Raw genomic sequence first — 13,508 nt, 5'->3', positions numbered from 1 at the left:
TTCATCGTTTGCAGTTTAGGTCGTATCTGACTGCCCCCTGAAAACCTAGGGGAGGAGAGACGGACTGATTAGTTTCTCAACAGGGGTATGGAGGAGGTGGGCTGTGCTGAGATGGGGTCACAGGCCTGGAGTCCTGTAACCAAGAATATGTGAATGTGGGTCGATGACCTAGGGAAGACGATGGATGAGAAGCCAGCACAGAGCTGAGCCTGCAAAGGGCTATCATGGGTCCCTGGAGGAGGGTCCAGGTGATCATTCACACCTTGGCAGAATCTGAAGCTTCTGCTGGATATGTAGGGACTAAAGGATGAGGAAGTGATCAGCCTAAGCAGAACAGCATTTGCCCTTAAGGGGAAGTGCCAGGTGAGAGACCCTCACTGATGTGGGGTGGGGTAGGGAGAAGGCTCTTCTACAAACCCAAGAGTGTCCATGATAGAATGAACCAGCCTCACCCACCTGCCAAGTCCAGAGTGAGGGTGGTGCCTGATCACCAGGTGAGTGAGGACTGTTTGCTGCCTTTTCCTCTCCATCTTCCCTCATCCCCAGTTTGGGAGGGATTCAGAACCCCAGAGTTAGCCAGATGAGGGAAGAGACGTAAGAATCATGTGAGAAAAGAGTGAAGAAGCTGACCTCACCCTCTTTACCTACTAGCAGGAAAGGCCTTTGATCCGGGACAACATCATGATGCCAGTGTGACAGTGTTTGGTGACTTGAAGTAAAGGTCTGAACGTAACCACAGGATTTCATGGAGGCTGCCAATCACTGTAAAGGGACGAGCTTACCCCACCGAATCAATTTAAAAGGATAATGAGGGACCACAATAAAGGTGCTGGGAGATTACACTATGATCACATTTGGCTTTTAACAGAAAGGATGAATCCACCAAAGGAATGCTGCCCTGACCCAGGCAAGAGCCAGAGCCATGGTTTACAGGCGCTTCATGAACCCCAGTCAACCCCAAACTGCCCAGGGAATCCCAGGTCTCACTCTGGGTTAACCACAGAGAACATTTAAGTCTACAGGTTCCTGTGGCAAATTGCTCCATACAACCTGTGACCCTGAACCCTTGGTGTTCCCTCCCAGACCCAGCCTCAGGGCCCGACAAAGCAGGTTTCCCCACGAGGTTACTACTGAGGGCTGAGGACACTCACGCTGCCACCACACCCAAGCACCAGAAATAGGGTTTAAGCCGCATGCCGCTGGGCTCTCAACCCCTTGCCACACCAACCTCTTCAGCCTCGTCTTCTGCCATATTTCCTGCTTTCCTCCTGCAATACAACTCCTAGTACAACTCAGAGTTCTTCCAACAGGAAAGAGAGTTTCAGTCCCTCTACACATCATGCACCTTCATTTACATTGCTGCCTCCGCATCTAGAACATTCTCTGACCCATCCCCACCCTTTATCTGGAAGTTGAGTGTGTGATTAAGAGCATGACTCTGGAGGAAAACATGTTAGCTCTGAATTTGAGTTTCTGTACTTTTTTCCCTTGAATGACATAGCGGTTCTAACTGCAACTTCATCTATAAAATGACAAAATAATATTATTTACTTCATAAAGCTGTGGTGAGGTTGCAATGACATAAGGAACAAAAACTGTTTAGCCTATGGTCTGGCACATATTAAGTACTAATAAACATTTGTTGAAAAAATTGAAGTGGACAGGTGAGCCCTGACACACCCAGTTTCCTCATATTGGAAAACCACGGCATCCACCATCTACCTGGCAGACTCCTACTGACTCTGCAAAACCTGGGCCAAGTGATTAGAAAGATTACAGAGAATGAGTAACCTCTCACTGTATTAATATACCAGCACATGCCATTAGTTGAGAAAAGCAAGGTACTTAACAGTGCATATGGCACCTTCTGTGAAAGGAAGTTATCATGTTAACTTTTGTGTGGAAAGAAGGGGAAATAGCACATAAGTATTTGTGTGTCTTTCTGCTAAGGAGAAACACTGAAAGAATAAGCCAGAAACTACTAGTAGTGATGTTTTAATTCAGCCTCTACAAACATTAAGGTCTACTGACCATGCATATAAGTGATCTAGATATTTATGCACTGGGATCAATTATTGTTTAAGACACTACTTCTAAATGAACCAAACCACTAGTTGGCTCAGTTCAATGCATTCTAAAAATCTGTATTCCAAGCAAGGGGGGAAGAGAAAGAAAAGGAAAAGAGAACTTGCCTTGTGCCAGACACCAAGGTAAGCACTGTACATACATTAACTCATGTGATCTTCACAGCCCTGCCAGGTGGTTACTATTTTACAAAGGGGGACCCTGGAGGTCAAAGGCAAGACCCCTGGGTAAGAATGGAGCCAGATTTCAAACTTACTTCTGAGTCCCAAGACCTGCATCCTTTCAGTCACACAGTGTAGCCTCTGTGTATTGCCCAGCTTGGTAACTTACACGCAGAATTGAGAAGCACAACTTACTTCTACTTTGCCACTGAACTTGTTAATGAAGACATCCAACAGCACCGGTCCAGTACAGACTCTTGCTGTACACCAACAGAGAGACCCTCCCCACTAGTCATAAATATTTTCCGGTGCTTCTTGCATTCAGTTCCTCAGCTAGTTTTGAACTCACGTAAGTATGCTCTCTTCTGATTTATTTCCACATAATTCTACATGTATAACCTAATATTACATTAAATTCCTCATTGAAGACTGAAGACAATAAAAATGCAATGAGTCTATTTTGGCATGAATTGTTTTAAGTTGGTGCTGATGTCTAATTATCACTGCTTTCTGTTCTCAATACCTCCAAGTCATGAAAACAAGCTGATAAGCTTAGTGTAATTTTCTAGAACGTTTTTAGAAAACTGTATTAAGGTCATCAGCTTCTCTTCATTTCCTGGAATCTACTTTAAAAAAAAAACTTGGATGACATTAGCCAACATCTATTTTTTGCCAAGATGGGGAGAGACATTTCCCATTTTCCATAGTTTTCCATATTAGATATATTTTGTGACCAAATGTGTAAAAAATTTATGTTCTAAAAATGCACTTTTCTGAGCTTAGATACTTAACTGATGACTTAAAGAAGAAAGATGTTTCCTTACCATCATTTTATCAATTTAGGTCTTCAGTTCCATCATAATGGTGATGATGTTCCCTCCCTTCCAATATGAAGATCCTTAATAGAGAAGATGTAAGTAGAACCAGTCGGTCGTCCTGCCTCCTCTGTGACATTGTTAAAGTTACACTATCTGTGCCATAAGTGGGTCTCCATTACCCTTCTTTCTCTGAATACTGCTTTTAATGTCATTTTTGTATGAATTAGAATGTTGCACAAGCCTTAGCTCATTCTCAGCTTAGACTTAACAGTTTTGAGCTACTTCTGTTGTTGCTGTTGGTCAGTGATTATGTGCCCCTCCCCCCATCTTATTTACACACCCTTTTGAACTCTGGCATCAGGGATGGGTGAAGTCACACAAGTGAAAATATTTCTGTAAGCCAATGTTATCACTGTCTTAAATTTACATGACATGGTCTGACTGGTATAAGAATTTAGGGTTTGAAAATATCACCAAAACATCATAGCATTAGCCCATCCTTCTCTGCTTTCCTTCCTCTTGTTTTTCGTTCCCTGTAATTCATGAATGATGACATTGAAAATTAATCTTCCAAACAGAGCCTATCAACACAAACATTACAGTGGGAAGAGGGTATCTCTGTTTCCATAACCTAGACACTCACTCATTAGATGCACATAGACTGGGGCACTTTTGTAATCTCCAGATGTAAAGTTGGTATTCCTTGCTCAGGGGTGGACTAATTTGTTTTAGAAATCAGATTTTGGGAGAGTCAAACTGTAGAGCAGAAGCAAAATTGCAGGGCTGGAGAGACTATTTGCTCCCCTGAGACAATTTTCATTTGCCTGTCCTGCATCTTCTTGGGTCATATGGGATCCAGTTAATCTTTTCTCTCTTGCACAGAATCCATGTGGAAATTTCAGTATAAACAGAGACAAGTAGGAACTCAGTAGCTTTAAACTCAGAAAGCCATCACTTTGCTCATTTAATATTGCTCAGGTCACTTCACTTTTTGAAAAGAAAAAAAAAGAGATTCAAGAGGGGGTATTTCCTAGACCAGATCTAAATGAAAAATTATTTTCTTTATTATTATTTAAGAGACAGTTCTCTTTGCTATACTTTAAGTGACCACAAGTTCTCTCTCAGCTGAGACATCATCAGTGCTGCTTTGACTTGTCTTACAACCAAGTAAGTATTTGCAAAAGGATTAAAAGCATTCAATACAATGCAAGAAGCATGGGCAGCCCTCCTGACATAGGCATTGACTTTTACATCCTGTTTCCTGAACTGTGCTATTACAAGTATTGCCTTTTCCACAAGCCTTTTCCCACAACCATCCACAGATGCAAAAGGAAGTAGGTCTCATGCCATTTCCACTTCCTCCTCCCTATGAAGTCTCTTCTACCGTTTAGTCTCAGATTTTAAACAGAAGACTCCCAAGGAGTAAAAAGCTCATTAGCCAAGAAAATACCTATTTCTAAGAAAGACTTTATTTATTTCATAAGAGAAGAAATTGACAGCAGTTAATGTCTACTGTAGGAAACTTCTTTGGATTACGTTACCTCAAGGCTACTGTAGGAATGAGTCATAAATTGAACTCCTCTTTTTTGTATATGTATAGATCTTCACAACGTGTGTTCTTTTCCTAACTAAGCAGCTGGTTGAACATCAACAATGTGAAGGAATGAAAAGAAATCTATTCAAGGGCAGCAAGTACCTTGTAGCAAGTTGTGTTACCAATGGCCAACAAGAGGCAGCGTCTGCCTGGTAGTGTGTTTGTGAAATTGCTTTTTAGATTCATTTTGTTTTCATAGACAAGAAATAAGAGGGCATTGACAAGGTCTTCTAAAACTAAGACGTTAAGAAAATAAGATTATCTTCTGTCATTTAAACTCAAAAATAAGCAAAATAGGACAGAACAGAAAGACTTGAATTCCCCAATGGCTTACAGCCTTATGAATCTGGTCCTAGCCCTCTCATAAATTATATAATTTTGAAGAATTCACATAACTTCTTTGAGACTTACTTTTCCCAACTATAAAATTAAGAGGTTAGCCTAAAATATCTCTAAGCTCCTTCCCAATTCAAACATATTATGTATTCTAAGCAACTCCCATAAATGCCTTGACTAGCATCATTCAATAATAACTTTTATGGGAAGTCCATCCCTTTGAGAGGAATAGAGGTAGGAAGCCAGAATTTCAGTATGTCATACATTTCAGAGTACTGTACTTCCCACCTCATGGGCTCAGTTATCCTTTGTACTGCTCCAATTAAATGCTTTCCCTCCCTTTGTTAGCATTTGGTTCCTTTTAATGAGTGGATAAAAGAGCTGAAAATGGTATAACGTAACCTATCTGAAGTCACACAAAGTACCTAGAGATGAAGTCTAGGTTTTTGTTTTGTTTTCTTTCCCAGGTTTCTCTTTGTGTTAAATGTGGCCTTATTTAATGGTGCCATATTCATCACCATCACAAGACTTTTTGGGTTCCTGCTGGGTACACAGCAAGCTACCAGACCCCATGGGAATTTATGTGGCTCACAAAAGGCATGACTCCTACACATGCACTTTCAATCTAAAATAATCCCATCTGTCTGACCTTTTGAGTGTAGTACATAAACATCTCTTTGTCCTTCAGTAAGAAAATAATACCACTATAGCTCAATGTGAATGGTATTTACAGATGAAGAAACAGAGATTCAAAAGAAGTCAATTAATTGGTCTAAGACCATATGGCTAGAAATTAGTAGGACTGGAACTAGAATGCAGGGTCTTCTTTCTTCTTGCTCAATTTTTTTTAAATAATCTAAACCATATTATTTCTGGGCTGTATGGTACAGGAAAGGAATTTTCAAGATCCTGCAGAACTCAAAATCCTTTCTCTTATACATTAAAAATAGCCTTCCCAAGTCTCAGAGATTGTAGCAGAGCCATTTTAGATCAAGCAGTGAATATGACAACTTTTCTTGGCTGAAATGGTAGATTTCAATCATTAACTGAGCATCTTCTTTGGCTGGGCAAAGAGCTGGAATCCCTGATAGCCACAAAAAAGGTACACTGTCATTTGTAAAGACAAGGCAAATGAGCTCTTAAAAAGATACCTTGTGTGCAAAGTAGTCAATGGATGAACGGAAAGTGGCAATCTTCCAGGTTCATTTACATATTTAGTACCTTCTATATTTAAGATACTGGGTGTACTAGAGGCTGCTGAACATCTTTTAAGAGTGTTAAATAATTCCAAGAAAAAACTAAAGAAATAATCAGACCAATTCCTGACAAAGAAGCATTATATAGGAGTTCCAGGGGCCTGTGCATGCACTTGTGTGAGTTTGTTCCCTCTTCTCACTCTTGCTGTTCATAAGTAGGATTACTTATCCTGTCAGGGATGCTAACATAGTGGCAGAATTTCCCAGAGATCAACAAAATATTATAGATAAGAAAGCCCTTATTGGATACTTAGCCCACACTTCCAACCTTCCCCTTCTTATAGAACTGTTTTCAACATGGCAGTTGAGCCTCTGTTTGCGTATGTCCATTGGAAGAAGGTTGTTTTTTCTTGACCTACCTCATTCCACTTGAGAGACTAACTCTAATTATTAAAAATTTTTCTTTATGTAGCAGGATTCTAAACTTGAGAACCTGAGCTATGGCAACCCTAGGATTCAGATGTGTCTGTCAAACCAGTGGAGATAATAGGATTGGGCTAACCAATGGAAGAATGATTCAAGGAACATAAATTTGACCCAAAGGTAATAGCTGGTGTCAGATGGTGAGGTCATTTTGAATAGATCACATTGTCAATCTTCCATATTTCCCTCTGGCCCCCCATGGACTCAATAGACTGAGTCCTTTGAAGCAGTAAGTGCACTGAAGAAAAAAAAAAAAGAAAACAAATCTCTGTATAAAACATTAGGATCACAGGTATATTGACTGAATTCAGCTTGCAGTGAAGATAAGACACAAGTTGACCACATGCAGTATATCAGGGCTGGGATTCTTTCTTGAGAGAGAACAGGACCAGACTACAGTTGGGATGGAAAAGAAGGACATATGATCAAGCTGCTCTAGGTTTCTAACCAACCAGTGGCCTTAACAGTAGATATAACCATAGTGAATCAGAACTAGAGAGGAGATACATGGTGAATAGTAAATAATGGAACCCACGGGGTAGCTGAGACGCCTCTTCCACACATGGGACACTGTCCAGAGGATTCTCAGAACTATCTGAAAAGAATTTGAGAAGACCAGACAACCTCAAGAGCAGGAGGAAACTGAAGTAGGAAAATATTTACCAACGCCACCATGATTCTATTTTTCAATGAGGCTGAAGGATGATAACAGCACAAATATGGGCATTAATGATAACTACACTAGGCCTTTCGATGTGTTCTCTTAATGCTGGTCACAACATTATGAAGCTGGCATTAGTGTTGTTAGTTTACAGTTGAGAAAACTCAGTCTCAGAGGGCCTAAGTAACATCCTCAAATCCATGGCTGGTAAGATGTAAACCAGGATTTGAAAACAGGTCTGACTCCTCACTACATCATGCTGTGTCCTGAAGTAACATGGAAAAACATAGGTTCCATAAATAGTAAATCAAAATCTGCCTCCCTAAATTTTCCACTCACTGATCTGAGTTCTGTCTTTTGAAAAAATACCATCTTTGTGGGCTACTCCTTCTCCCATATGGCAGCTCCTCAGAGACTGGAAAATACCTGTCAAGGACTCCACTGAATCTTCTTCATCTCGACCTCAGGTAGCCCACTGTCCGATCTCCTCACCAACCTGGTCTTCCTCCACTGGGAAGTCTAGTTTGTCAATGTCCCCACAACTCTAGATGTTTTCCAATTTCCTTTAAAAACAATTTCTGCTGTATCATGGTGCTCTCCTGAGCTCTCTGGACTCCTACGTGCTGCAACAGCTCCCTATTTTCCCGAATTTTGACAAGAGACACCAACTCAGCATCACCCTTAAGAGCCACTGAGATGGTGGACCAGGTATCCCATAACCCAGTGGGCCATGTGAATTAATTCTCTGGAGCCCAGCTTACTGCCATCCCTATGTAAATGCTGTGATAAAATGTTAAACTGTATGTATAATTGATAATTACTTTATAGTAATATGGGGTCTCGTTTGTTTGAATAAAATTCACCATTTACAATTTTCTACTAGAAACAATTTCTCTTTGTTGATAACTCTCCCTAATTGCTTGAACCATATGACATATTTTTCTAGGTAGCCTTAAAATAATTTTTATATTCCTCTTCGAGTTAGCATCTAAATTTCTGATCAATAGTGTTATAAATATCTTTTTTGCATATGAAAAATGTCTACATCTATATTACTCAGGGATATTTATAGACAGACACAGTCAGCCCAAGTCATGCCCTATTCATCCTAGTAACAAGCCATGTTACAGATTCCACATAGCTGAACTCCACTACCATTTGTTTAGGGCTCTGAGAGGCTGTGGTCTATGTTTATAGACTAAAGGGTATGTGTAAGTAGAACACATTTTTCCATAAATAAAAAAATGAACATAATTTAAAATTTTGATATAATTTACATTAAAAGGCAATATAAAGGTTGGAAAATATACCCTTGGCATCCCTGCCTGTGTGGTAAAGGAGAGAGGAAGGTAAATTGACATAATCTAGAAAATTTGCCAAGTCATCCACTCAGTGAAGAGAAAAGTGCATTAGGATTCCCTTTGCTCCTCCCTGCAATAAAGAAGAAACCCCCTCACAGAGGAAGCTCATCTCTCCCCAGTCAGGAGTGCAGGCAATTCCCAGTTTGAAAAAGGAGACTCTTGTTTACTAATCTGAGGAGAGTTCTTTTCTCCAGTCATAAGCTATCTGAAGAGCCGACCTTCCTAACTTATGTGGTAAGTAGCTCAATGACTAATAATGACTAAGAGCTACACAATCCCACCAAAAAGAAATGTGTATTTTAAGAAAGACATTACATTTTCTGACCCTTGTTCAGTTATAAGTCAACTGGGAGATTAGTCACGACAAAAAAGTTAAAAGGTTTCCTGATATTAATTTCTTATATTTGTGTAAGTGGAAGATATGATTATGAAGTAGTGTATTGTTTTACTGATTTAAAAAATTATAAAACCACATAATTTAATCATATGAAAAAGTACATCTGAGCCATGTGATATCTTATTTTCCCAGTATCTTTTGATTTCCAATAAAAGAAGCAACCCCTAAAGCATTAATCGCAGGCCACCCTTTATTTAACAAGCACATTGAACCATCTGACATACACTGCTGTCTTTTTTAGGTTTTAACCGTTAATTAGCTTTTTACATCACAATTATTCGTAAAATCTTTAAGGGCAAATACCATTTCTCCTACTACTCTCTGTCCCTCTAGAGCACCTAAAATAGTACCTTCAATAATTATTCATTCACTGATTAATTCAATAGTCTATGTGTTCACCATGTGCCAGCAGCTGGGGATACAGTCCCTGCCCTCAGAAAGCTCTCAATAAATAATCTCTTCTGAGACAGACTGAAGGGGCCCTAGCCCAGAGCGCCTGGAGCAGGGGCAGGGGGGCCTGATGAAAGCTGAGAAAATCTACGTAAAGCAGTCGATGCCTGACTCTTCTCTAGCACAAATGAGTATGGATTTGCCAGTGGAATCAGGTAGGAAGTGATGCAAAGGGGGTTTTACACATAGTAGGCACTCAATAAGTAATTGTCTTTTTGTTCTGGAGAAAAGCAATATTGCCTTGAAATTAGTGACCTCTCAACCCTGAGTCTATGGGTCTCTGACTTTTTTAAGCCATGAGAGGCCTATTTATTAAGTCAATGTTTCAGGCTTTTTTTTTCACCCAGGACAACAGAACACAAAACAGGACTGCTTTTTAAGAAAAGAAAAAAAAAAACTTCCTCAGGCTTGATGTCCATATGTCCGTTCTAAAAGCAATATATGCTAATTTTGGCACATTTGGAAAATGAAGAAAAATGAAAGGAAGAAAATAATCACACATCCCATCACAGAGAGTCAACCATTGTTAATAAAATGGTGCATTTCTTTCCAGTCTTTTTTCATTTTGCAAAGTTTGGGGTTTATTATTTTGTTTGACATAGTTGCAATCATGTTAATTAGCAGCGCATATTTAAAAACTAAACCCCACAGTACTAGATGTCACGTGGCACTATGTACTGAACTGTTAAATAAATGGTAGCACGTTATTAGTGCTTTAAGTTGCCTCTTTTATCAGAAACCAAAAGTAAGCTTTTTTTTATATGAACATTATAACAAAGTATCATTATAACTACCGGTTTTATTAGCTCCCTATCCCATGGAGATTTCATTAGATGCACATACTTTAATCAATCATTCTGTTGTTAGACATTTAGGTAATTCTGCCATGAGCATGTTTGTATGCAATGATCTTTTCCCCTATTTTTTGAATTCTCTTTGGAATCAGTCTTTTTTTTTTTTTTTTTTTTTTTTTTGGAATCTTTGGAGTTATTTTGTTTGGCAAAAGCAAAATAACTAACAAAGACTGCTTTGGCTCCAGCATAGAATTAGAATGAACTGATCAAAGGGTATGAAGTTTTTAAGGCTCTTAATATGTATTGCCAAATTGCTTTTCAAAGATTATATCAATTTTCACTCCTATCAGCCATGAGAGCATTTTTTGACAGTTGTCAGCACAGGATATTCAATTAAATCTTTAATCTGATAGTATTAAAAAAGTTGTTCAGGGCTTCCCTGGTGGCGCAGTGGTTGAGAGTCCACCTGCTGATGCAGGGGACATGGGTTCATGCCCCGGTCCGGGAAGATCCCACGTGCCACGGAGCAGCTGGGCCCGTGAGCCATGGCTGCTGGGCCTGCACGTCCGGAGCCTGTGCTCCGCAACGGGAGAGGCCACAGCAATGAGAGGCCCACGTACCGCAAAAAAAAAAAAAAAAAAAAAAAAAAAAGTTGTTCAGATTGGCATCTATTTGATTACTAGGGAAGTTAAATATTTTTCCCTTTGTTAGCTGGTTGTATTTATTTGGGGGAATCTAAGGCCGAATTGTCATTAGGACAAAACCAATAGCTCAGATCATCTACATACAGAACAGCACAAAGGCTTCTGGGATTCTGCTAATTGCTGCATCACTGCTCGTTTGAAGACTAAAATAATCTCTGACCACAAATTTACAAAAAGCATGCTCCTCAGAACTCACACCATGTTCTGAAAGCACTCTGGGCCAGGTACCTCAGGCTGAGTTCATGTGCCTAGAACTGCATAGTTTCCTAGACTTCCACTTCCATAGGCGTCAGCTCTTGGCTTATTTTTAAATAGATGTATTTCCTGCTAGACTCCATGTTCTGTGAAGCCCAGAACTTGGCAGTCTTGTTCACTGTTGTGTCAGCAGTACACGTTGCACAGCCTGGGAGATGGCACCAACTTCCTCTCTTCAGCAGACTTGGTGTCACGTGGAAGAAATCAGTCTCGAATGGGATAGAGGATCATCTCCGGAGAGGCTGACATCCTGAATCCCGCCTCCCCCTCATACGTACCCTACAATCACTTCTATTAAGTATTCGCTGCTTGACAGCACTTTTGTTCTTCTTTGAAGAGGTATTTTGGCACACTGAATGCTCGCCTCTATTTATCTGTAAATTTAACTGGACCTGCCTAATCATTAGGCACAAAGCAATCATCTCTGTGCTCCTCAGGACATGAGATAATTAGCAAAGAAAAATTCCTCCTGCCTGTGTGTACTATGAATAGAAAACTTTCATCTGACTTCCTGAGTTTTGTCCAATTGTGATACATCTTAGTTTGTATCCTAACTTCATGAAAATTCATATGTAATACATAATTTTGATCTCAGATTTATGTAGGATATACTACTGGGGGAAAATGCATTGGATGTAGCAAAAAATCTATTTCTAGCTTCAATAAATACTGTCTCACTCTGTGCTTTTCTGGTGGGCTGTTCATAAAATTACTTGGGAAGATGTAGTCTATCAAACTATGCGTATATCCAGTGATTCACTAACATTTACTCACTGTGCATGCCTTTCACTGTGCTGGTTGATCTCGCATGCTGTTCTATTTAATTTTTACAAAAACCGTATTAGGTAAATATTACTTTTCCCAAATATTTTAGATGTGGTTAAATGAGTTACCTAACCTCATCCAGCCAGACAGTGCCCAAGAAAGAACACAAACCTAAATCTCAGTCCAGTGATTTTTTTCCTGAAACTATGTATGCTTTTCCCCATGTACCTTTGTGTGGTGATACCTCTCCACTGTTTGCCATAGAATGCTGTGTATGCTATGGAATATCGATCCTAGTGCTCATCACACTGAAATTATTGAATTGCTCGCCTGCCTTCCCCTGTAAGCGGTAAGTCCATGGAAGGCAGAGATCATGTTCTATTTGGTGTTGTACCCCCAGAGCCCATCAGACTACTTAGTGTTTGATAATATTTTTAATTAATGCATAAACTGCTAAATAAATAACAGAGATGGCAATATTTGGGTTATGTGTTGCTATGCTTTGCACAAGGGAAAGTCTAAGAACAACTAACAGTTCACTTTTCTTAAACTATATAAATTTTATTTTAAATTGAATGTTTATTAACTAAAGCACATCTCCAACCTCTGTTATCCTACTTGGGCTTGCTAATTTCAATCTTCAACAAGTTGTAGAAAATTGCTTACAAATACCTGCACTGTTGTTTTTACTGTGTGTTTGTTTGTTTTTTTTTGCTTTATGTGAATTATCACCAAAACCAACTAATTCATCTATATAGAGAGCAGGAGCACAGGCAACAGAATTATTCAACATCCCTCCCTCTTTCCTTCCCTCTGCTCCCATTCTTAAATTGGAAAGGAATCCTAAAACTCCACTGACACTTCAAATACTCAACTAAATTTCTCTGGATAATATCCTATCCAAATGACATTACAGCACCTACTAAAATGCCTCCAGTGACATGGAACTCTCTTCCTTCTAATGGAGCTTGTTCCATGTTTAGCTTTCTCAATCTAGAATCTGGGAAGAAATGGAACGTTAATTGGTAGAAGTGTGGATTAGTGCAAACTTTAGCAATATAAATCATGAGCCTTTAAAATATGCATATATTTCAACCATGTAATCTTAAAAATCTATTGAAAGGAAATTACCAGAGATTTACACAATGATGCCAATGCCAGGCTGTTCTTTGCAGTGTTATTTATACTAATAAAAAAGAAAAAAAACGAAAACTACCTGACTGCTCAACTATACAAAATTGTTGTAATAAATGATCGTTCATGTATATGAGTACAGTGAAATCATTTTATATATCAATAATATTTCATGAGATGAAGAAATATTCATGGTATATTGGTAAATGAAAAAGTTATATTACAGAAAAGTGTAATATCTACATAATAAAAAATAATTTTTTTAAACAATTTTTATTTGTATGCACAGAAAACAGTCTGGAAACTTACAGAAT

Source organism: Mesoplodon bidens, assembly GCF_964165515.1.
Source record: "Mesoplodon bidens genome assembly, chromosome: 12".
NCBI classification, from domain to species: Eukaryota; Metazoa; Chordata; class Mammalia; order Artiodactyla; family Ziphiidae; genus Mesoplodon; species Mesoplodon bidens.
The sequence above is the reverse complement of the archived record's forward strand: the minus strand, read 5'-3'. Positions refer to the sequence as shown.